General features: G+C 43.7%; 1 protein-coding gene across 2 annotated transcripts in view; it reads right to left on the bottom strand.

Annotated features, from left to right (window-relative positions):
- ABAT (4-aminobutyrate aminotransferase) overlaps positions 1 to 23,427 on the bottom strand; it is a 160,263-nt gene extending 136,836 nt beyond the window's left edge. For both annotated transcript variants that reach the window (XM_088466747.1, XM_088466748.1), the window contains exon 1: positions 23,235 to 23,427. The gene's annotated coding sequence lies outside the window, so the exon portion shown is untranslated. The remainder of the gene's footprint in view (positions 1 to 23,234) is intronic.
- Between the last annotated feature and the right edge of the window lie 1,008 nt (positions 23,428 to 24,435).

Here is a 24,435-nt window from a genome sequence, read left to right as displayed (position 1 = left end):
AATATTTATTTCTATAAACAGAACACAGGCTTTAGTAACATTTTGCAGGATGAAAGCTGGAGGACTGTTATGCTAGAACGCCACAGAGAAATATAGTCATACAGATTTTAATCTGAGAGGAAGTATGTCATGTGCCACCGCTTCATAGGCCTCCGATGTCACAAAAGCCCCGATTACCTCATCTCAAGAATTTGCTTATTATGGGTTCTATTCAGTGTGAAAATAAATAAATAAAAACCTTTGTATGAAACAAATATTTTAATATGTTCCATGCAATTATGGCCCTGATTCAGAGCCGGACGCTCTGACCAGAGCGCTCGCTCTGAATCAGGGCCCTCCTCCATTAAAATGGAGCGTCCTCCTGGACGCTCGTATAGCTGTGGGTCACCACCCACAGCATATACGAGTGTCCAACAAGATGGTCACGATGGTCTTGACCATCGGACTTGCGAGTGAAACCCTGTGGTCGGGTTTCTCAACCACAAGCCCTGGAGTGATTTTGGCTCTATAAAAGAGCCAAAATCACTCCCACTGACATCACTAGTGATGTCAGTGGGGCCGGATTCAGACGGTAGGCGTTCCCATGGGAACGCCTCCATCTGGCAGGCACGCCCCCGGCACGCCCACCAAAGGGGGCGTGCTGTCAATCAACATCGACAGCAAGCCCCCTTTGGTTCGAGACCCGAAGCGATGGAAAGTCCTTCGCTCGCCGGGTCTCGCGCATGCGCAGTGGAGAACATCGACCCACTTGCGAGCGTACTGCCGCTCGCGAGTGGGTCTGAATGACCCCCTATAACCATACAATCAAGCACAGCTCATCATTTTTGTCAGCTTAAATAGAAACTGCACTGTGCTAAATCTGGATTAACCAATTGCTTATTTTGAAGCAATTTGCCAAGGTAAATATTATGCCTACTTGTATATGTTACAAAATACCAGTGCTTTAACTTTCATACATTAAAGAATTAGGACCACTTGTGTGAGAGTGTTGGGCAGTGTCAGGTGCAGCTGGCAGCATAGCACACCTTTCCATATGGACCGACCATTTATGTGACACGAGAGTGTTGGGTGGTGTCAGGTGCAGCTGGCAGCATAGCACATTTTTCCATATGGACAGAATATTTATGTGACATGAGAGAGGTGCAGCTGGCAGCATAGCACAACCTTCCATACGAGATTTATCAGAAACACAAGTCCTGTAATGTGAAGGTCTGATGCACTGAGCTGTAGAGGCTTGTATTTTTTCTCTTCCCCTTGGACTAAAATGCTTCGGGCCATAGAAGCAAATCCCATAGAGAATAATAAACTCACTCATCTGTATAACTGCCTCTTTCATACACTAATTCTTAGACACTAAGCTCCCAAATGAAATCGCATGAATGAGTGCATCAGATAGAAGAAGATATATATATATATATATATATATATATATATATATATAAAAATGTTACAAAAGCAGTTGCTCTTGGGTATACCGTAATTCCACTTTCCACTCCTTCTCCAAATAGATAAAAGGCATGTCCTGCTGCCCAGCCGGAAAAGAATACTACAGTACAGAGGATAACAATTTTCCATTTTCAAGGCCACAGCAATGCACCACTAGGGAGAAAATAACATTAAGCCTACCCCCGCTGCCCCCCAAAATAAATAAAGTACCAAAGTATACCCTTGGAACCAATAAGGTGTTTAATCTTTAGCCTGTTTCTGTAGGATATTCTGCCTAAACTGGGTCTCCTTGTTCACATTAACACCTATGCAATAACATTTGAGAAATGTGGGCCTGATTCAGAGCCGCTCGCTATTTGCGGTCGTTCGTTCAAAAACAAGGAGTGTCTATTCAAATGAACCGTTCGCTCATTGCGGTCTGTTCACGCCTCTAAGTCTGAACGAGCGAGCAAAACTTGCAGTCGAATTTTTTAAAAATACGCCCCCTTGCCGCTCGCACCATACGTCATGTCCGCTATTTATTAGATTAATCGAGTACATCGAACAGCGTATGAACTGCTCGCTATTCTTGTGGTTGGTTTTTCCTACCACTATATTGCGAGCAGTTCTGACTATAAAACAACCAGGTGACGTGGTCAATGACGCTGCTGTATTAATTATGCACACCCTTAAAACGCCTGTTTTGACCTTTAAGCACGCCTGCGTTCTGAATTCCACTCCCCGTTTTCAAGCACCTTCCCCTGTTACCACCCACATACGCCTCCTCCTGTCACTCAAAATAGCAGGCATTCGCTATATAGCGAATAAACGATTTTCAGCCGCACTGACTGGTTCGCGCATGCGTATTACAAACCGTACGCATGCGCAGTTGTGCGAACATCGCTCAGTGCGAACGAGCGGCCGCTTACGAGTCAGGCCCTGTATGTGATGCTCAGTATGTGGTCATGCTTGTAAGTACCAAGTATGGACGTAATTGGAGCAGGATCCGCACTAGGAAGGTTGGTCCAGATATGTAGGTCAATCTTTTTGGTTAGACAGATATACTAGTATGATAAGGTCCAAAACGGGTGCGATTTTCGCACCAGGTATTCTTACTTATTTGCAATGTGAAAATGTACCGGTCGGTAAATAGAATTAAAGTGTCTGAAGTTCACTGACCCCCCTTAGCTGAAGTTACATCCAAAAGTAAGTGATTCGAGTGTCAGGTACCACAGAGTGGCATCATACAATGATTCTTTAGTCAGTGCCATTAAAACTAAAATGTAAGTGCAATGAACAAGGTCTTAGGCCCAGATGTATTAAAGTAATGTTCCCGTTAGGCTGTTTTAGTGGGGAGCAGCGCCATGCCCAATTTTAACAAGGGCAAAATGAGCTTTGCCCTTTTAGCGGCGCCCCTGCTAAAACAGCCTGCCCTGAGCTTTCCCCACCCACAGGCCGCAGTGTCCCATGGGTGGGAGACGTTGCGGTGCCCAATCACCACCGTGTGAATAGAGGCCATGCGCACGGAATCTATTCACCGTGAGTGGAGAGCTTGTGGGAAGCCCATCACCTCCGTAAGTGCTGGACACGCCTCCAAGTGTGATAAATTGGAGGCGTCTCACAAGTACACACCTCCTCCCCGGCCGGCCATGCCCCTTTTTCGGCAGCGCGAATGCCTTTGATGCACTGAGACTCCCTGCCGGCACCCCCAGCATCCTGCCCGCAGTCTAGCAGGAACACTATCAAAGCTTGGAGAGATATAACGTGGGGACAGAGATAACGTGGAGAGAGATAAAGGGGGGAAGCTTGGAGAGAGCTAAAATTGTGAAAGAAAGTACCAACCAATCGGGTCCTGTCACTTTTCAAACACAGCCTGTAAATCTTTCATGAATACCCCTCTAGGAGAGCTAAAGAAAAAAAAAAAAAAAACAATCAGCTCCTATCATTTTTCAAACACGACCTGAATTGAAGCTAAGAGCACATGAACATTGGGTGGTGTGGCCACTGGACCCCCGAGACAGCAGACAAGGCAGAGGCATGAACTTTTGTTTTTAATCCTTCCAGCAGGAAAGATAGGATGTCTGATGCATTGAAGAGATGTATTTTTATTATTTGTCCATTCTAATAATCCTTTCCATATTCTAAGGCTGGGTACACACTGGGCAATGTGTACCGTCAGGCCGACATATAGTGATGTTATGAATGACGGAACAATGACATGAGTGGGGCTGCTTGCGATATCGACAGGTATGATATGCAGCACATCAAATCTGACACGGAAGCGTGCTTATCGTGTATACACACGGCACTATATGTCGTTACGATTTGACCAAATCGTAATGACATCGTCCCAGTGTGTACCCGGCTTAAGTAACTGGTAATAAGTGTTTGAAGGGAAGCCTTTATGGCTTTTAGCAAAGTTTATATCACTGTAGAATCCAGAACCTGCTTTAATACAGTTTGAGGAGCCTCCAGGTATTTAGTGCCCACAACTGCGAGAACTATTATGAAATAAGAGATCACACTAAGTTATATTCCGTAAGAGTTTATAATTCCCACCTAGTAATGTGTTTGTGATTACCTACTAACATACGCATAACCACATGGGTGATTTTACTTGTTTTACAAGAGCACACAAAGTAGATCTGATCATATTCGGGGAACATGGTAACCAAGAAATTAATTCTTATTATTTATGTGTGCAGTTTTAATACTGCCCTATCTGCACTCTCCTGCTGTGTTGTATGTATGTATGTATGTATGTATGTATGTATGTATGTAAACATATTGGCAAGTGATCCTTGGAAGGATTAGCAATATTGGTGGATCCATTTGAAATGTTATATATATTACATTACATACATATTATATATGTTGTCACACGGGGCAGTTAAGCAGTAATGCCCCTCCATTTCTTCTACCCGAACAGATCTCACTGTTGAGGTAACTCTTCTTCAAAAGGACTCCAATTGGCTGTGGAAGTTTAGCGCAGGATAGGAAAGGAACAGCAGTATGGCTGATCGGGCCATTTTGTATCCTGCACTGAACTACAGAAGGTATTTAAAGTCCCAGGATACTGGCCCCAGTATGGGAGCAATCACTGCTTATGGTATGCGTATGGTGTGATGTGCTACTCAGGAGCACCTCGTGATGTACAGTTTGGGGGATTTATTGTTTGTTGAGGAATCTGTGCTGTGGCCAATAGACACGGGTGTGCTCCCCATTCACACTGTAATATGTTGTATAATAAGCGTGGATAGTGTGTCTATGTATAGCGCAACATATAATACCAGGTGAGAATGACCAGGTAAGTATTATATGTTTAATCAAGTTATAAACATAATGGGATATATTATAAAAAGGATAATATATAACACAATAGAGCAGCATATAGGAACAATGCATGAACAACGGAACTAGGAAACAGGAAGAAGATATAGACACAATTTCTCATCCCCACACCAGTTTAAGAACTACACAAGTTTAAGAATTAAGGCCCTGATTCAGAGCCGGACACCCTTTCAGAGCGCTCGCTCTGAATCAGGGCATTTTTTTTTTTTTTTTTTTATGTTTCAGCCTCCTGGCCGCTCGCATAGCTGTGGGTGACCACCCACAGCTTTTGCGAGCAGCCTGGTGATGGTCGCGACCATTGGGGCTTGCGACGAGACCCTTGTGATAGGGTCTCGTTCCCACAAGCCCCAGTGAGCTTCCGGCTCTAAATAGAGCCAGAAGCTCACCAATGACATCACTGGTGCCTCCCACAAACGGCAGGCGTTCCTTCGGGAACGCCTCCGTTTGTGTAGCCACCCTCCCCGCCCGCCTCCAAAACGGGGCGAGCTATCAATCACAATGGATAGCCGCGCCGTTTAGGTGCGAGACCCGGAGCAACCATCGCTGGCCGGGTCTCATGCATGGGCACGCCAGAGGCAGCGCATGTGCAGGGGGAAAACATCGACCCGCTTGCGAGCGGGTCTCAATCAGCCCCTAAGTCCACATTCTACCCCTGACATGCCAAAGGGGAATGCATAGAAGCCTTTGAAAAAGGAGTTGAGTTTGATCTAGAAAATCTGGGGAATAAAACAAGAAGATTCACAATAAGAAAAAGAACAAGAATCCTTAAGGTGCCCATCCACTAGACGATTAAGTTGAGCGGTTGAACGATAACGATCGTTCAATCGTTTGCAAAAATGTCTAAAACGACCAGCGATGCGCGTGCCCGCTGGTCGTTTAGACATCCATCATCGTGCAAACATGCTGGACAACCTGACGATAACGTCAGGTTGTGCATGTTTGCAGTTGACTGATGAGCCTGCACTGAACGACTGCTCGTTCAGAGCAGGCTCATCACAGACTGACAAACGACTGCACGATTACAATGTCGTAATCATGCAGTCGTTTTCATGTCTGCTAGTGGATGGGCACCTTAAATCTCACTGGAAAATAAAAAAAGGCCCTACAGAGTCTAAAAGAAAACAGCTCGATCGTGATTAAACTAGCGGACAAAAGGGAGGGGGGATTCTGAATAAGGCGGAATACGATTACATAAATTAACAATACCCAATTCTACCGGTATTCTCTTTCCTTCCGAACATCCACAAAACCTGCAACAATCCACCAGGCCGCCCTATAATATCCGGAATAGGTTCACTAACCACCAAACTCTCACAGTATGTAGATATCATTCTCCAAACTTTAATCATACAAGAAGACAGTTACCTCAGGGACACAAGTTCTGGAAATACTGAATACAACAAGATGGGAAAAGGGCTGCCTCCTGGCAACATTCAAAGCCAAATCTTTATATACGTGCACTGATCACGAACAAGGCTGCGAAGGAGTGGAAGCAATCATGAAGATGGACCCCAACATCAAGGAGGATTTAACTACTTACATATTTAAAAGTATCAAGTTCATCTTAACAAATAACAATTTTTGGTTTAGGAGCTCTCACTATAGACAGGTTCGCGGCGCAGCTATGGGGACTAAGGGCCTGATTCAGAGCCGGATGCTCTGACCAGAGCGCTCGCTCTGAATCAGGGCCCTCCTACCTAAAAATGGAGTGGCCTCCTGGCCGCTCGCATAGCTGTGGGTGACCACCCACAGTTTATGCGAGCGGCCAAAAAGATGGTCGCGATGGTCATGACCATCGCGACCATCGGGCTTGCGACGAGACCCTGTGGTAGGGTCTCGCTCCCACAAGCCCAGGAGTGCTTTTGGTTCTATCAGAGCCAAAAAAGCACTCCCACTGATATCACTAGTGATGTCAGTGGGGCCGGACCCAGACGGTAGGCGTTCCCATGGGAACGCCTCCGTCTGGGCAGCAACGCCCCCATCACGCCCACCAAACGGGGCCTGCTGTCACTCACCATCGACAGCACGCCCCCTTTGGTGCGAGACCCATAGCGACAGCTTGGCTGTCGCTATGCGGGTCTCGCGCATGCGCACGACGGAGCTCCCTCCGTCGTGCGCATGCGCATTAGGCCACCATCGACCCGCTTGTGAGCGTGTCTGAATTAGGCCCTAAGTTTGCCCCTAGCTACGTGAACCCGTTTATGGCAGAGTGGGAGAACAATACCATTTTTACCAACAACACGTAGAGAACACCTGGCTGTCTGGCGTCGGTATATAGACGACGTGATTGTAATATGGACAGGGGGCATGGAAGAATTTAACCATTTTGTGAAATATATCAACCAGAACGACAAACACCTTGAATTTACGGCCACATGTAGTGCACAAACCATCGACTTCCTAGACTTAATCTACATTGAAGATGGAACCATACAGACGAAGACATACACCAAAGCAGTTGACTGCCAGAGTTTCATCCCACCAACAAATAACCACCACAAAAACTGGCTCAATAGCCGTTTAAAGCAGGGGGCCAGTTTAAAAGAATTAGACGAAACTGCATCACTTCTGAAGTCGAAATTTCTAAGCCGAAACTACAATGAAGATACCATAGACAAAGCAAACACCACAACAAGAAATACAAATAGGAAAGAAGAAGAAAGAAGAAAGAAGAAGAAGAAAGAAGAAGAAAGAAGAAGAAAGAAGAAAAAAGAAGAAAAAGGAAGAAAAAAGAAGAAAGAAGAAGAAAGAAGAAAAAAGAAGAAAAAAGAAGAAAAAGAAGAAGAAAGAAGAAGAAAGAAGAAAAAAGAAGAAAAAGAAGAAGAAAGAAGAAAAAAGAAGAAAAAAGAAGAAAAAGAAGAAGAAAGAAAAAGAAGAAGGAAAAAGAAAAAGAAGAAGAAAGAAGAAAGAAGAAGAAAGAAGAAAGAAGAAGAAAGACGACATGTGCCCCCTCTTTATCACGAAGTACAATGACCAACATAAGCACATAGAAACAATCATCAGCAAACACTGGCACCTCCTAATGAAAGACGAGTCTCTAAAGGACGCCATTCCAGGAAAACCTAAATTTTTATACAAGAAAGCACAAACCATCAAACAGAAGCTAGTTAAAAAACCATCTACTCTTAGAAGAAAATAATGAAGAACAAGGAGGAACCTGGCTTGGAGAAATAAATCCTGGGTTCTATCTTTGCAATAGATGCCTAGCCTGTAGAACAATAAAGCATAAACATACTGCTCCCACTACAGAAATTAAAACAAACTCTATGGGAACCACCCACAAAATCAAAGATACTCGTACAATGACCAGCGACCCCAAAGGAGTATTCTATTTGATCACCTGCCCATGCGGCTTACAGTATGTAGGCAGAACTGCAAGAAAACTCAGCCTCCGCATAGGAACATGAAGAAGTGAGTGGATACACTCAGTGTCTCCAATCACTTCAACAAAGAAAACAACAGTGACCCCAGCCTGATTACCTTTACAGCTATCAAAAAGGTGAAAATAGCATGGAGAGGCAGGGACTATATAAGATCCATGTCACAAGAAGAAACATGATGGATCTTCAAACTAAAAACCATAACAAAAAAAGACTTGAGTTCTCCGAATTCCTAAAAGAATGATGTACACCCTAGGAGGGAGAAATATGGCTGAAAGTGATACCTACATACATACTACCCTGGCTACACCCAACCACTTCCAAACTTGGAAGCTATGCAGGGACAGGCCAGACCAGTACTGAGGAGGGAGACTACTCAAGAATCCCTGGTTATGCAGGTACAGCAACGCTTTCCCTCAATATGGGGATGAAGCCAGCAAGCAAAATATACAATGAATTAAGCTCAGGAGAAGAACACCACACCGTATTGAAGGACCTTCCTATACATAACCAGTCTATGATCACAAGACATATCTACCTACATATCAACAGAAAACCCAAAAACAGACTACAAGCAACTAATTTTTCACCGTCATCATGAACATCAACTTATGACCGACACAAATCTGTTGACTCACAATTTGCACTTCAATCTTATTTCTCTATTCTTTGATTTTTAATTTTTGTATTCTTAAAATTAAATTTATATTTATTTTTATTTAATTTTTTTTTTATTATTTATTTTTATACTTATTTATTTATTTCTAATGGTATCTCTAATTTTCTTAGCTCAACAACCGTATTATACAGACACTCTTCTACCTATATACCCCCATATGGAACCATAAGCTACAGGTGGACTGATACATCCCTACATCCATTCATCAATTACAACAATCTGGAAACTACCACCTGCCCATGCTTTTGAATTACTACCCTATCCCTTATTTATATGCACTTCTACCACCTATGATGTATATGCATATAATCAATTGGAAGTTATAATAATCAACACAATTTATGTATGAATTAACTATGAGAGTCATAACATAGGGGACAGATTCCCCCCCTCACCCCCCCAAAAAAAAGACACTCCAACTTCAACAGATTAGGAATTGGAGTCTGATTCCAAACAGACACAGGAGGAGAAGTGCAGCCTACACTTAAATAGAGGACTAGCTGACAGCTACAGGACATCCCAGCCCTGACGAAGCCCGCAGTAGACAAGCAGGTGAAACGCATTGGTCACGCCCCCTTTTGCCAAGCAGAACCAGGAAGTAGCTACCCGGTGGTGAGAAAGAAGTGCACGTTCACCGCCGAAGCTCCTGGACCCATTCGAACAGTAGCTGCCACCTTTCATCCCAGACAGTTATAAGGAACAGAGGGCCTGAGTCAGACTCATTCGCTAGGCTGCGTTCGCACATAGCCTGCCGATGTTTGCAATCTGCGCATGCGTACAAGACGCAGTGCACGTTCGCAAACTAGTCCATGCGATCGGGAAGCATTCACACCCTGTACACAGACGCTCCGTAAACATGAGTGACAGGACGTGCCGTTTATGGGTGGTGACAGGGGGTGGTCGATGGTAACAGGGGTGTGGTGGTGCGAATGCAGGCGTGTCTGTGCGTCTGAACGCCTTTTCAAGGGTGTGCATAATTAAGGCGCATCGTCAGCATAAAAGTCACATGGCTGAATTACACACAGCAGCACTTGCAGTGCTTGCGGTAGGGTATTGTCAGCCACAAGTGCTGGGTATGAGTCCTATGTTACCGATTGTTTAAACACACTTCCTGGAGATGACGTATGTTACTAAGGGAAAGTGGGCGTGTTTGTCAGGCTGGTGGGCATCTAAATACATACCGCGATCGCACGGAAAGACATAGTTGGCGTGTTAATGTCTTGCTAGCGATCGCGGGATTTGCATACTTTGGCTGCTGACGGCTGTGTGCGAACGCAGCCTAGCGAATGGGTCTGAATCAGGCCCAGAGAGCGGACCTAGGATGGAGGAACACCACACAGTACATCACAAGTGACACCACGCTCCTGCACAGGGATCTTTAATACAGAGACTGCGCTGATATGCAACCCATAAGGTAGGAGGTGCGCGTAGGACTTTTTACAGATCTGATAAAGGACAGACTCAGGGTATAACTAACCACCCATACCTGGACCACACAGCGTCAACACTTTGCATTGTTTAGTATCAACTATTTATAATTTGTTTTAATTACTTTTATTGCTCATATACGGTGATCCTATTACTTACATATTGTAACATTCTTTTCTTATTGTTCATGCTTTGTTCCCATACACTGCTCTATTGTCACTGCTGTGCATGAAGTTTTCCATTACTCTGCATGAAGTTCAATTTTTCAATTAATTTACCCTGCATGTCTCTCTCTGTTAAGGCCGCGTATCCACTTGCAGATATAAATGAGCGATTATCGTTAAATCGGTCATTAATCGGGCAGTTTGATGTCAGAAACGACCAGCGGGAGCGCGCATCCCTGGTCGTTTCCGACATCAATCATTGCCTGAATAGGACGGTCAACCTGCCGATAACGACAGATTGGCCATGTTCAGGGATGAGGAAGGGTGCCTGTACTAAACGACATATTACAATGTTGTAATCTTACTGTTGTTCCACTATCTGTAAGTGGCTACGCTGCTTTAGCTTCAGCTTACTGGAATCTTTTACCGACCTTCGGACATACTGTATTTTTATGCCATATACCTTACAGACAGTGTAATGGTTAGCATTACTGCCTCACAGCACTGAGGTCATGGGTTGGATTCCCACTACTTCCCTAACTGTGTGGAGTTTGTATATTCTCCCTGTGCTTGGGTTTCCTCACACACTCCAAAAATATACTGGTAGGGTAATTGGGTCCCAACAGAAAAATTAACCCTAGTGTGTAAGTGTGTGCGCGCATGTGTAGGGAACATAGATTGTAAGCTCCACTGGGGCAGGGACTGATGTGAATGGCCAAATATTCCCTGTAAAGCGCTGCAGCATATGTGTGCGCTATATAAATAACTGGTAATAAATATATATACACCCCTTTTTATATTATATCCCATTGTATTTGTATCTTGATTAAACATATATAATACATACCCGGTCATTCTCACCTAGAATTGTATGTTGTGCCATACATAGACACACTATCCACGTTTATAATCACTGCTTATGGCCATGCATAGTATGGGCATTAAATATTGCAATGCTTAATGGACGGGTTCCAGATATAGGTCTGCAACAGATATAGGACTACGTATTTGACTTGGCACCAGATATAGCTCAATGAGTTAGACTTGGCAAATCTCCTACACAAATAAAAACACCATTTCAGTTTGTCTTTGACGATAAAGATGACCTGGTTATCATCGGCTTAATGTCAACCTGACCAAGCAAAATGAGGCTTTGTTTACATGTTCAATTCAGCACAACTACTTCATCCAGCCTCTTAGATACCCATTGCACTGCCAAGCAACTAGAGATTTAACAATATAGAAAACTACTTATCGCCTTTGCAATGTTCATTTTCAATAATTTACTTCTGAATCCAAGAGAATAAAGCTGCGTACACACTATTCGATGGTGCGAGAGCCCAAAAGTAACGTATATCTATATTGTTACATGCTGCATGTAACAGCACTGTGTAGTTCATTGCATTGTCCCATCTGCTGTGCAGAACTGAGACGATGCAATAAACGACTGTCGTGAGGGACAGACTGGGTGTACATACTATACGAAACCAATAGGATGGGATTGTCTCTTGCGCACTTGACGTGGTACTATGTGGAGGGAGTGCAGTTCCTGCAGCATATTGTTACAGGCAATGAAAGTAAGTGTATCATGTGACACTGGAGACAAAGCAAGTATCCATGACAAAGAAACGCAAAACAACTCCATCAGCACAGAAGGTCATGGCGACTTGTTGATTTTCTCACCAAGGGAGATACTGTGAATGCTGTCTGCTATTGTAACACATTGAGCCAGTTGCGTAAGGCAATCAGTCGAAACTACCTGGGCTGCTGCGTACAGGTGTCTTATCGCTGCACGATAACGCCAGGCCACACTCAGCCAACCACACGCGTGAGTTGTCACAGAACTACCATTGGTAGGTACTAGACCATCTTCCCTACAGCCCTGTCCGGGCACCAAGTGATTTCCATATCTTTGGACCACTGAGGTAGCACCTGGGTGGAAGTCGATTTGCAACTGATGGTGAAGTTCAGCAAGCCGTCATTTCTTGGCTTTAGACGCTTGACTCTGATTTCTTGTTACTGGGATAGATGCCTTGGTGTACCGCTGAAACAAATTATTAAGACAAGAAGGGGAACAACTGTATGTGGAAAAATAATCTGTACCAAGGCCATACTATTGATTATATACATACCAATTCTGCAGTGGCAATCAGGAACACAAAAGAGAGAAGGAAGTGGCCCTGTATCACCAACGTTTCAATGTATTGACGTTTTCCTTTTATATATAGATTGATATTATTTCACTTATTATTGGATTGCTATTTGCCTTAACAAAAAGGCTGGAAAGAAAGGCAGCCACGTCCAATATGAAAATGGTATCTTAAATATTGGGTCACAGGGCTTGATTCACTACAGTACGCAACTGTGATTACACACAAAATCGGGTGATTGTTGCGTAGTGCGCATGCATCGAAGTGCGCGTGCGAAAAACTGGCTGCTGCGATCAGGACTGTGATAGCAGTGATAACGCAAAGTGACGGAAGGGGTGGGCTGCTAAACACAGGTATCCCAGTGTGTTCACACGCCGTTACAGCATAAATTAGCCACTGTGACGGCCTATGCAGTCTGAGGTCTCATAACGTGCGTGGAAGTTAGCAATTTCTGAGTAAGGTCAGGGCTTGTGCAAGTGTGCATGAGACTGCGATGGTACTCCATTGTACCGATGGTTTTGCAGTGTTGCTAAACAGTACGTATGTGTGCTAAGTTAATTGGGCATCCTTGTGTAGTGCTGTGACGGGATAGTGATAGCAATGGATTAGCATACTATCGCAGCTGAACTGTGTGCTTAATCGCAATTGCATAGGCAGTTGCGATCCGTAGTGAAATCAGGCCCACAATGCTGTGCAGTGGTGGTCATTTTAAATAAATATGTTAATGGGATACACTTCATTATTACTTGTGTCAAATATTGAAAGGACAGCAACAGGAATTGAAGGTGTCGCTTTGTGAATTGCATCTATTCTATCAGCTTACTTTTGAATAGTTTCAGTTAAGAAAACAACCCTAAGATTTCAACTAATTACTGAACGTACACATGCTTGCACTTGCTTAAATTGTTACTAACTGGTACTTTTTTAATAAAAGCAGATTATCACAATTAGCAGATTTAGAACTCTACTTTGTTTCATTTGATACAGTGTACAATCTTAGAACAAAAGTATAGCTGATGGTCAATCCATACTTCTGCTAGAGTACGAATCACAATATTATTTAGAAAAACAAGGAGTTTTATCTAATAAGAAATAATTATTAATAAATCCTTGTTATTCCTGGGAATGTCACTGGTTGTGGCTAGAAAAACTATAACCTTGTCCAAAAAAAAAAAAAATATTTGTTGGAATTTGTGTGAAAGGTTAATAAGCAATCATGGATCACATGGCCACTAGGGATTACCTAGAGGTTTATAGAAACATCTTATAGAGTATTTATGGGGTAAAATTAATCAGCCACGAGTCATTTTGCTGTGCGATTAAGTGTACGCATATGTGTCACTAAAGATAGCCTGAACTCAGATTTTTATTCACTGCCCTGTAGGGCTGCATACAAAACTCTAATGGTGCATACACACGGTCAGATCTGTCAGATGAACGACGAACGATAAACGACGAACGATTTGATTTGAACGATTTTACCAACAATATCATGAACTACGAACAATTTTGACAGTATTAAAATGAATGAAAATTGACCAAATCTGACTGCAAACACATCAGATGTCAGATATCGTTATCTGACAAACAGGAACGCGCATCGTTCATCATTGCAGGGACACATGTCAGATATTCTTTCAGATATGAACGATTTTTAAAATCGTTATTGTACAAATCTGAAGGAAAATCTGACCGTGTGTTTGCACCATAAGGGGTATATTTACTAAAGTGTGGGTTTTTAGAAGTGGAGATGTTGCCCATAGAAAACAGTCAGATTCTCGCTATTATCTTCTAGAAGGTGCTAGATAAATGTTAAGTAGAATCTGATTGTTTGCTATGGGCAACATCTCCACTTCTAAAAACTCTCACTTTAGTAAATATACCCCTAAGAGTCCAGGGTGAGATGGGAGCAAGTTGATGTGCCATTGCCACATGGAGTTTACACGCCAGTGTAATTGCATATAACCCTGCTTGGGGCTAATTGAATTTACCCCTATGTATGCAGTCTGCCAATGTAAAAAGATAATTTTAATGTTTCTCTCTATCATTTTAAGAATGTACAAGATAAAATGATAGCTAGAAGCTGATTGGTTGTATGGACAACTTTTCCACTTTTAGAAGGTTTAGACTCTTTGGTGCCCCTTAAAGCCATACTTGCCGACCTTTGGGAGGGGGCAGTCAGGTCGGCAGTGTGGGCGACATGGTGCGGCTGAAGCTGCCGATGCTGAAGTGTAGTGACGTAATTGTGTCATTTTGGCCCCACACCCACTAGAGTGTAGACAATCCCGCAATTACCAACATTGTGAAGCATGGGGTGGGGGCCACAATAAAGCAATTTAAAGCGAAATGCGTCATCAGCCACTTGTACGGCCCACGTCACTTGGAAATTGGGCACCAGCGGCTGCGTTGGTAGGAAGCTCTGGGAGACTTGCTCATTCTTCTGGTTGGCTGCGAGTGCCACCTGATTTTTGGGAGCCTCCTGGTCGTTCCAGGAGAGTAGTCAAGTGTGCTTAAAGCAACAATTCCGTTAAATAGCAATATAATCATGCATAAGTAATTATTCCTAACTGTTCTTTTACAAATCATTATTTCAAAATCTATTTGGAGGGAAAACAAGAATGACTGCTAGGCGCATGTCCCACCATGTCAATTGATGGCAACTGGAGGAGGGAGAGGGTGTAACAGTGAAAACAGAGCTCTCTCTACTGCAGCATGTGGTTGCCTCATTATTAACAATAGTTAATGGCAGTCTGAAGAAACAATCCATGGAAAAAATGTCATCACCAAGCTGCTTCTTATAGCTTGTGATTGGTGCTTTAAAGGTTACCTCCTTTGGAGGGGTTAGCTTTTTAGACGTTTAGTATTAACTGTGTGAAATAGACCTACTGTAATATAACCACAGTACCTTGAACATTCACTCTACTAGAGTTTATATAGCTGTCCTTATACTCCTACAAACCTCTGGGGGCCAGAGTAGTTAATACTCCATCTAGAGCTGCTGTGTTCCACTACAATACAAAGCCAAAATCAATGGGGTGGTACCAAGTAGTGCAAATAGATTTTTGTCATACTCTGTTCAAATAGAATGATGCCTGGAGGACAGCTCGAAATGGGATGTAGTTGAAATACTAGTGTACGGGATGACTGCGCTCAAAATGCCGGTGCCGATATCCCAACACTAGTCAGAATCCTGACACCTGAATCGACCGCCAGCATCCCAACGGTACGTAGTGGGGTTAGGTACTAGTGGAAGGGCTAAGGTTAGGCACTAGGGGGGAGGGTAGGGTACGTGGAGGGAGGGTTAGAATACTTACCTGCACAGGTGACGTTATCCTAACCCTATCTGGATGCCAGTGTCGGGGATCCCGAGCTCCAGCATCCCGTAACCAACTCCTTGAAACAACTCACTATACTGTAGCTCGACAATTGAAGTTGGCAGGGACTTTAGGACACACAAAGGTTATACAGTCAGGTGCATAAATATTGGGACATTGACAGAATTTTCATATTTTGGCCTTTATTCACCACCACAATGGCTTTGAAATGAAACAAACAATATGTGCTTTAACTAGCGACTTTCAGATTTAATTTGAGGGTAATTACATCCAAATCAGGTGAACGGTGTAGGAATTACAACGGTTTCTATATGTGCCTCCCACTTTTTAAGGGGCCAAAAGTAATATGACAAACTAAACAAACCTAAATTTAACTTTCACTTTTTAATACTTTGTTGCAAATCCTTTGCAGGCAATTACAGCCTGAAGTCTGGAATGCATAGACATCACCAGACGCTGGGTTTCATCCCTGGTGATGCTCTGCCAGGCCTCTACTGCAAATGTCTTCAGTTCCTGCTTGTTCTTGGGGCATTTTCCCTTCAGTTTTGTCTTCATCAAGTGAAATGCATGCTCAATCGGATTCAGGTCAGGGGATTGACTTGGTCATTGCATAACATTCCACTTTTTAGCCTTAAAAAACTCTTTGGTTGCTTTTGCAGTATGCTTCGGGTCATTGTCCATCTGCACTGTGAAGCACCGTCCAATGAGTTCTGAAGCATTTGACTGAATATGAGCATATAATATTGCCCGAAACACTTCAGAATTCATTCTGCTGCTTTTGTCAGCAGTCACATCATCAATAAATACAAGGGAACCAGTTCCATTGGCAGCCATACATGCCCACGCCATGACACTACCACCACCATACTTCACTGATGATGTGGTATGTTTTGGATCATGAGCAGTTCCTTTCCTTCTCCATACTCTTCTCTTCCCATCACTCTGGTACAAGTTGATCTTTGTCTCATCTGTCCATAGGATGTTGTGCCAGAACTGTAATGGTTTTTTTAGATGTTGTTTGGCAAACTCTAATCTGGTCTTCCTGTTTTGTGGCTCACCAATGGTTTACATCTTTACACTCTATATTCACTCTTGTGAAGTCTTCTCTTGATTGTTGACTTTGACACATATACACCTAGCTCCTGGAGAGTGTTCTTGATTTGGCCAACTTGGTTTTTCTTCACCAGGGAAATAATTCTTCTGTCATCCACCACAGTTGTTTTCCTTGGTCTTCTGGGTCTTTTGGTGTTGCTGAGCTCTCCGAAGACAGGCGTTGATATCCCGACACCTGTCATTAGACATACGCCGGGAGCCCGACGTCCTGATGGAAGGGACGCCGAGCATGGATAGCAGTGGGGGGGGGGGGTTAGGTTTAGGGGAGGAACTAAGGTCAGACACACCCCCCCGGGAGGTTAGGTTTAGGCTAGGGGAAGGGAGGGCTAGCGTTAGGCACCCCTGGTGTGGACTTAGGGTTAGGCGGCAGGGAAGGGGGGGATAGGTTTAGGCACCCCTAGGGGAGGGTTAGGGGGTAGAAATAGGTTAGTATATACTTACCTTTGACGATCGGGATTTCCTCCTCTGCCAGGATGCCGCTGTCGGGATTCCAACCGATTCCCTTAGAAAGTCATCCTGCCTTACACTCCAGGGCACGGCCTTCTTTCAGCTTCATAAATCACCAGACAGGAAGCAATACCCTGGTCTGAGCATAGAGTACATACATACATATATATATACATACATAGTTAGATAGAGTGGGGCCTGACTCAGAGGTGAATGCAATGCCTGTCACTGCTGCGATTCAGTATGCAGCGGACTTGCAGAAGTATGTAAATGACTCAGCCACCATCTTGTGCACAGACGCACCCACCTCCAGCAACACATGGCACGCCAGGTCCCGGGCGGCATGGTCGACCTGGAAGTCTTTCTTGCTCAAAATGTGCATCTTATTCACATAAATAATACAACTGGAAGCAACAAAACTACTCTGCTAGATTACAATGATCAATTTGATGTGTGGTAGTTGTACATCTGTGGATGAATTAGTCTGCACCTGTATACAAAGTGCTATGAAGCAGCGGCTGTAGATTTTCTCACTTCAAGTTCTATTGTGCTACAACTGTGTAATTCCTGTGTGGCTAAAGTCACAGCCAGCTCTAGTACACTAGTAGTGTTTTGCAGCGAACGCAATGCAAATAAGATGCAAAATTTAAAGAAAAACACAGTACTCTACAGCTCTCAGAGCGGCTCAGTCGCGCTGGGCGTTTTGCACGGTATAGCGTATAGACTCTAGTCTAGGGGGTATATTTACTAAAGTGCTGTGTTTTAGAAGTGGAGTTGTTGCCCTTAGTAACCAATCGGATTCTAGCTATTATCTTCTAGAAGGTGATAAATAACTGATAAGTAGAATCCGATTGGTTGCCATGGGCAACAATTCCACTTCTAAAAACCCGCACTTCAGTAAATATACTCCAGGTGTATGAGGACACATCTGTACATATACTACTGTATTATTTTTATATTTTTCACCAATAGCACTTTTTCACAAATACCCTGCAAACCATCAGGTACAGATTTCTCATAAACAGAGCGTGTCATTACTATATCTAGCCTCTAGCATATCTTTATTGTCACACTACTAGCTTACTAATAAATCTATTTTCTCATTTGTGTACTTGAGTCAGTGGAAATGTCTGCAAGAAAGGGAGGAGACGGATTGGAAAGAAAGTAAATAAATAAATATTACTTGGACATACTGCAAAACAATTCTGGAACAAACAGTAAGTAAGTTGCTTATAGTGCTGGTAAGGCAGTGACCCAGCCACAGTCCTATGCGATGTAACAATACATTGTCTGCGCCATACACCCAGCACAACCAGGGCTGGCACTAGGCTTTGCTGTGCCCAGCGCCGTCCTGTGTTGCTACCCCCTCCCTCCTCCGCTCCCTCCCCCTGAGCTTACATAATCAGACTAGCACCGGGAGGGAGGGTGTGTGCGTTTTATGCGCCCACCAAATACAATGGTGCTCCGGGCAACGGACCGGCTTGCCCGTGCCTGGAGCCGCCACTGAGCACAACCGGGCGTACGATGGCGTGATGTATCACTACATGTTGCTTGTAATCAGTGACCTGCGGTGAGGTCAATGGCTGGTGAGGCACACATGTATAAAAACAGTTTTCAGATCAAAACTCTGGAGCATGACAGTGAGTATGATAGGGGAGGGAGTATAACAGGGGAGGCTCTGCCTCCCCTGCCCACCCTGACTGCATGTCCCTGCTTGTAATAGCACCACGTCGTGTACTGCATTGTCCCATCTGCCATGCAGAACAGCAGATGGGATGAACGACCGTTGTGAAAAAAGGGTCGGGCATACACACTATACGAGGTGTAAGATATATCCTTCCAATCCACTTTGAATTATATGTTGTACTATATATTGTATAGTGTATACCCAGCTTTAGACTACACAATTAGTCTGACGAATGGACGAGGGGAGGAGCGACTGCCCGATAATCTGAGCACCTCCATATACTGCAAGATGTATGGAGGTGAACTACATTCACAGTGTGGAATCAGCTGAATGACAGACGGGAGGATCGGACAGGGCTGATAACCAAACGATTCAGACCGTTTTTCAGCCGTTTTTAAGCTGTGGGCCTGATTCAGAGATGAACACAAATGCCATCACAGCTGTGATCTCTCACAGAACGCAATTGCGAAAATATGCTAATTAGTCACTCACAGTCCAGTGCTTAGAGACGCTAGTGAAAGCATCTCACATCCGCCGCTCAAGTACAAAACCGGAAACATCGAACGCAGATCAGTCTGCCATTAGCCTTCTGATTAAGTCTAAAGGTGCCCACACACATAGCGACATTTTACACGATTTGGCCGATTTCGACGAATCGTGACGACGAATCGGGTAAAAAAAAAGTACAAATCGTGAGTTTATACTCACGAGCACGATGCCGATGCGCGTCCCCGCTCGTCGTACATCGCATCTTCTGATCTGCCGTGCTGTAGGGCAGATTAGCCAATCTGGGATACAATGCATTGGCTGCAAGATAGATCTTTAGTCAGATTGGACATTTTTATCTCCAAATCGTGATCACGACGGCAAGGGAGCTCCCGTGCAAGTTCATGAGGAAATTGGCCATAAAATCGTATCGTGAGGACATCGGTATGTGTGTGGGCACCTTAAGTTGTCGCAGATGTAGCGGGTTTCCAGACTCACAGAGGGATCTCCTGTTGCGAGCAAGAACGCCAAGCAAACAGTGTTGAAACGGTCCGACACGTGAGTTTTTAAACGGTCCTATGGGCCTGCATTTTTCTAACGACCCCCACCCATTACCTCCGCCAAATGCTGACTACCTGTCACTCACTTTGAGTGAATCCTATGTGTGAGCGTATTCACAATTCAATCACTGCGCAGTGCAGCTTACATGCATGAACAATGGCAATCTGCGTAAATATCAGCATTGCGTACACAACTAAATCAGGCCCTGTGAATGATCATCACTCATGTCCATACACTGAACCACAGTCATTCTGAAGGCTCGTTTCATCGGCTCACCTGAATGCTTACTGTCCAGTGTATGGCCAGCGTTACATCTATTTCTCCCTATAGATTACCTTTTCTAAGTAATAACGCTCATTCATGTGTAGGGTACAATTCCTCAAATTTGAACATTAAGCAATCAAATTGAATTATCAAATAATGAAGATCCAAAACAATGCACTAGTTTATTGCCCTCTTTTACTGAATGAATTCACTGGTCATGCAGATTCAGACCTGGCTAATTAAAATCCAATCAATCTGGATTATTTTTTGTAGCTACAGCCTGCAGAAATATTAGCACTACCTAGTATTATGGTGACAATGTAGGAGAAAAACTGATTTTTATCTTTAGGTTTATGAAATTGGTCAACATAGCAAAATGCTGCCGGCAACACACCAGGAGGATACTGTTGAGTAGCGAGACACCATGGATCCTCGCAGGACAGGTAAGGGTAAATACAGGCTGCATTAGTATCGTGATACTAAACTAAATGTAGCCTATAATATGGTATATATGTGGAGAACATTGTCAGCATCTACATATTGATCTCCCAGGTAGTTTTCTCACTTTGCATTTCAACCAAACAAGAGCAAACTCTTCTGGACAAGTTCTAAAATGACTTCACTAAATAAGATTTTTTATTTGGGTACTCCATACTCAAGTTCATATATGGGTTATATAATAAGAGAATATATGTGTTCTACTGCAGGAACATTGCTTAAAGCTCAGTGATGTATCCTATATGTGCATGCCTCAAGGATTTGCAGATCAGCCAGCAATGCATACATAGATGTGTTTAATCCTAGACAAGCAAATACCGCCATTGTTCATTTGTAAACAAAAATCTACATGTATAGGGAGATGGACAGCCAATGAAATCTTCACACCAAAGACATCACTTCCTCTAATTAATAGTAAAAGTTAATTCTTTTTACAATCCTGTGTGAGCTGTATCTAGTTTCATGGAAAATAAAATTCTACATTGCACATCACTTTAAATATGAGAAAAAAATATTAATTTTGTATGTTGTGTTCATATGTGTAGATTACTGCCCTAGAATAGTCTACAATTGACAGTGGACAGCCGCACACAAGCTGCTTTGCAATTCCGTCCTGCTAAAATCCAAATGCTGCAGGAGTCGTCTGAAGTGACAAGACGCCTCCTGTCAGCATCTGCAATCCCAGCGCTGTGACTGAGGTCGCGGTCTAGGATCACCATCGCAACCATCGGTCACGAAGTTGTGCAGTACTGGCCAGCTGAGTAAGCCTCAGCTTACACAGGCTGGCTGGCTTACAAGGCCTGGAAGCCACATCCATGGATGCAGACCCTGGCCTTGTCCCTCCCGGAAAACAGAGGCCGGGAGAGTTTCCGGGAAAACAGGCCGCCCCCGCCCCTACACCACTCCGCAAACGCCTCTGCCTGTCAATCAGGCAGATGCATAGGGGGGAGGGCTGCAAGCGATTTGGCAAGACCCGTTCTGCACATGCGCAGAACAGGTCCTGTGCATGCAGATTCCCGATACTCAGGAATCTGTGTGAGTAGCCACATCAGCGTCCACTGCTGAATCAGCCCGTGTGCAGTAAAATGGAAATGTAAAATGGAGAACTGTGGTATTTCAGCACATGTGGCGTTGTCTTTCCATCCGACACCTCTCTAATCCTTTGAGGTCTATGTTTCACCTATGGAGCTCATTGGGGTACCACACATAAGCCATCACATTTTTTGTACTTTCCATTCACACGCCATATTGTCAAGCTTTTTTTGGGGATACATACATGCGTCATATAATAGACCATTTCAGAGTTCCATACACAAACTATATAATAGAGCATTTCAGGGTTCCATACACAAACTATATAATAGAGCATTTCAGGGTTCTATACATGAGCTATCTAATAGACAATTCCATGGTTCTATGCACACACTATATAATAGAGATGTTCAGGGTTCTATACATACACTATATAATAGAGTATTTCAAGGTTCCATACATACAAACAGCCTATATCATCAAAACTATGAGGATTCCAGACACATGCCATATCATGAAACATTTTTAGGTACCACAAACTTGCCATGCCAACACACATTTTTGTGTTCCACACACAGCATACCAGTTAATGCTTTTGGGTTCCATGCACCCGCCATACAGTATTATCGAGCATAGTTCAGACGTCATACACTTAGCATTATTCAGTTCCACACAAACACCAGATCAGCAAATATTTTGTGGGTCTCCATACTGTGCTAGTAATTGGGCAATTATAGCCTTACACAGATATGATTACATTTCTCTAACAGAAACATTTGCCAATATTATGTTGACTTTTTTTATGTCAAAACTGCAATAATGATGATGCATGGAGATCAACACCTATAGTGATCACTGCATGTAACATTTCATCCTTCATATAGCAACACATCATCTCACATCAGATAATGGGGATCCTACACACAGGATAACAGAGATACCCAGGGGCTTCTGCACCCTCTGCTAATTATGTCAAGGACACTGTTCCTGGATGCCGGGGACTGTGCTGAGGAATCAAGGAGCTACGTAAACAAGTACAGGATCGCTTGTGCAATCCTATGTGTTGTGCGCTGGAGCCTGACAGCAGCTCCCTGTACATGTTCCATCGCTCATAATGGATAAACACTATGCATTGGGATGACAGAACCCAATGTGCGTACGGCGCATAGGTGTGTGTAACCTCACTATACATACTGTACATAGCGCTGCATCTAACGGTCTCACCGGTGCTTACCTCGTGAGTGCGCTCTGCAGGCTCCCAGCCGCGTGTGAGGCGAAGGACTCCCCGAGACCGGATCGTCAGAGAGAGAAGACAGCAATCGGGAGCTGAGCGATCTCTCCAGTCCCGATATCGCACAAACGATGCGCCCAGATATCAGGAGCAGCCAGGGCTGTCAGCCACCACGTGAGGACAACCGCACCGTCCAATCACCACCCGCGACTCTCTGCTATGGTTACTCCCCTCCGCGGAAATAGGCCAATCCGTGAAGGGGCAGGGTGACATCGGTCACGCCCTCTTGTCCGTTCCATCGAAAGGAGAGGGAGGAAGGGAGGGATTACTCCGGGGCTCCTCCCTGTTGACTGTAAAAGGCGGCGCAGGAGGAACGGGTTTAAACCAGTGGAACCTGGAGATGATTATTATGGTGACAGTGAGCACTGGTTACCGTTACGTCGGCAAAGATGATGTCGTTGCCGTGAATTGCATAAATAAACACGAGGAAAACGAAATGTATGTTACTGTATACGCAGGCTTAGACCAAATTTGTGGAACTATACATTTTAGCATACCCTAAGTCGGAGTAAGCATACAAGTCAGAGTATGACTATAGGTTAGTTACACCTGTAACAATGGAATGATTGCGGTCATTGCACTAAATAATGATATTTATTAATATTTAAAAAATAATGCAAGCTACATGTTATTGTAATATTAGCTACATATGTTATTTTAATATTGTTATATGAAGTGCAATTTGTTTGTAATGAACATCTTTATAGACGTAGGGCAGCACAGATGGTGTAATGGTTAGCTTTACTACCTCATAGCACTAAAGGCCCCTACACGCGAAACCATGTAAGTAATGATCTGATCTCGTTAACAATTTCCCTTGAACTCCTGAATACTCCTGGACAAACGATACTGTGCATACACATGGAACAATTGTACAAACTATATAGATGGGTCGTTAACAACTGCAAATTGTTAACGATATATAGTTTAGCAGCAAACAACCTCACACTGCATCTTCTGACTCTCCGTCGACTGGCAGAAAATGGTGGAGGTGAGTGGCCAGGAAAAGTGACGTCAAATCGTTCGTCGATCATGAAATTGTTTGTTGTGCTTTACTCCCCCATCTTTATTAACCTAAATATTTGAACTCCCCATCCACACTTTACCTGCCCCTACAGGAAATCAGGACAGTTCCCACTGAGCT

The sequence above is a fragment of the Taudactylus pleione genome, unplaced genomic scaffold (genome assembly GCF_031769625.1).
Source record: "Taudactylus pleione unplaced genomic scaffold, aTauple2 ptg000066l, whole genome shotgun sequence".
NCBI classification, from domain to species: domain Eukaryota; kingdom Metazoa; phylum Chordata; class Amphibia; order Anura; family Myobatrachidae; genus Taudactylus; species Taudactylus pleione.
Note: the sequence above shows the minus strand (reverse complement) of the source record. Positions and strands in the feature narration are given on the sequence as shown.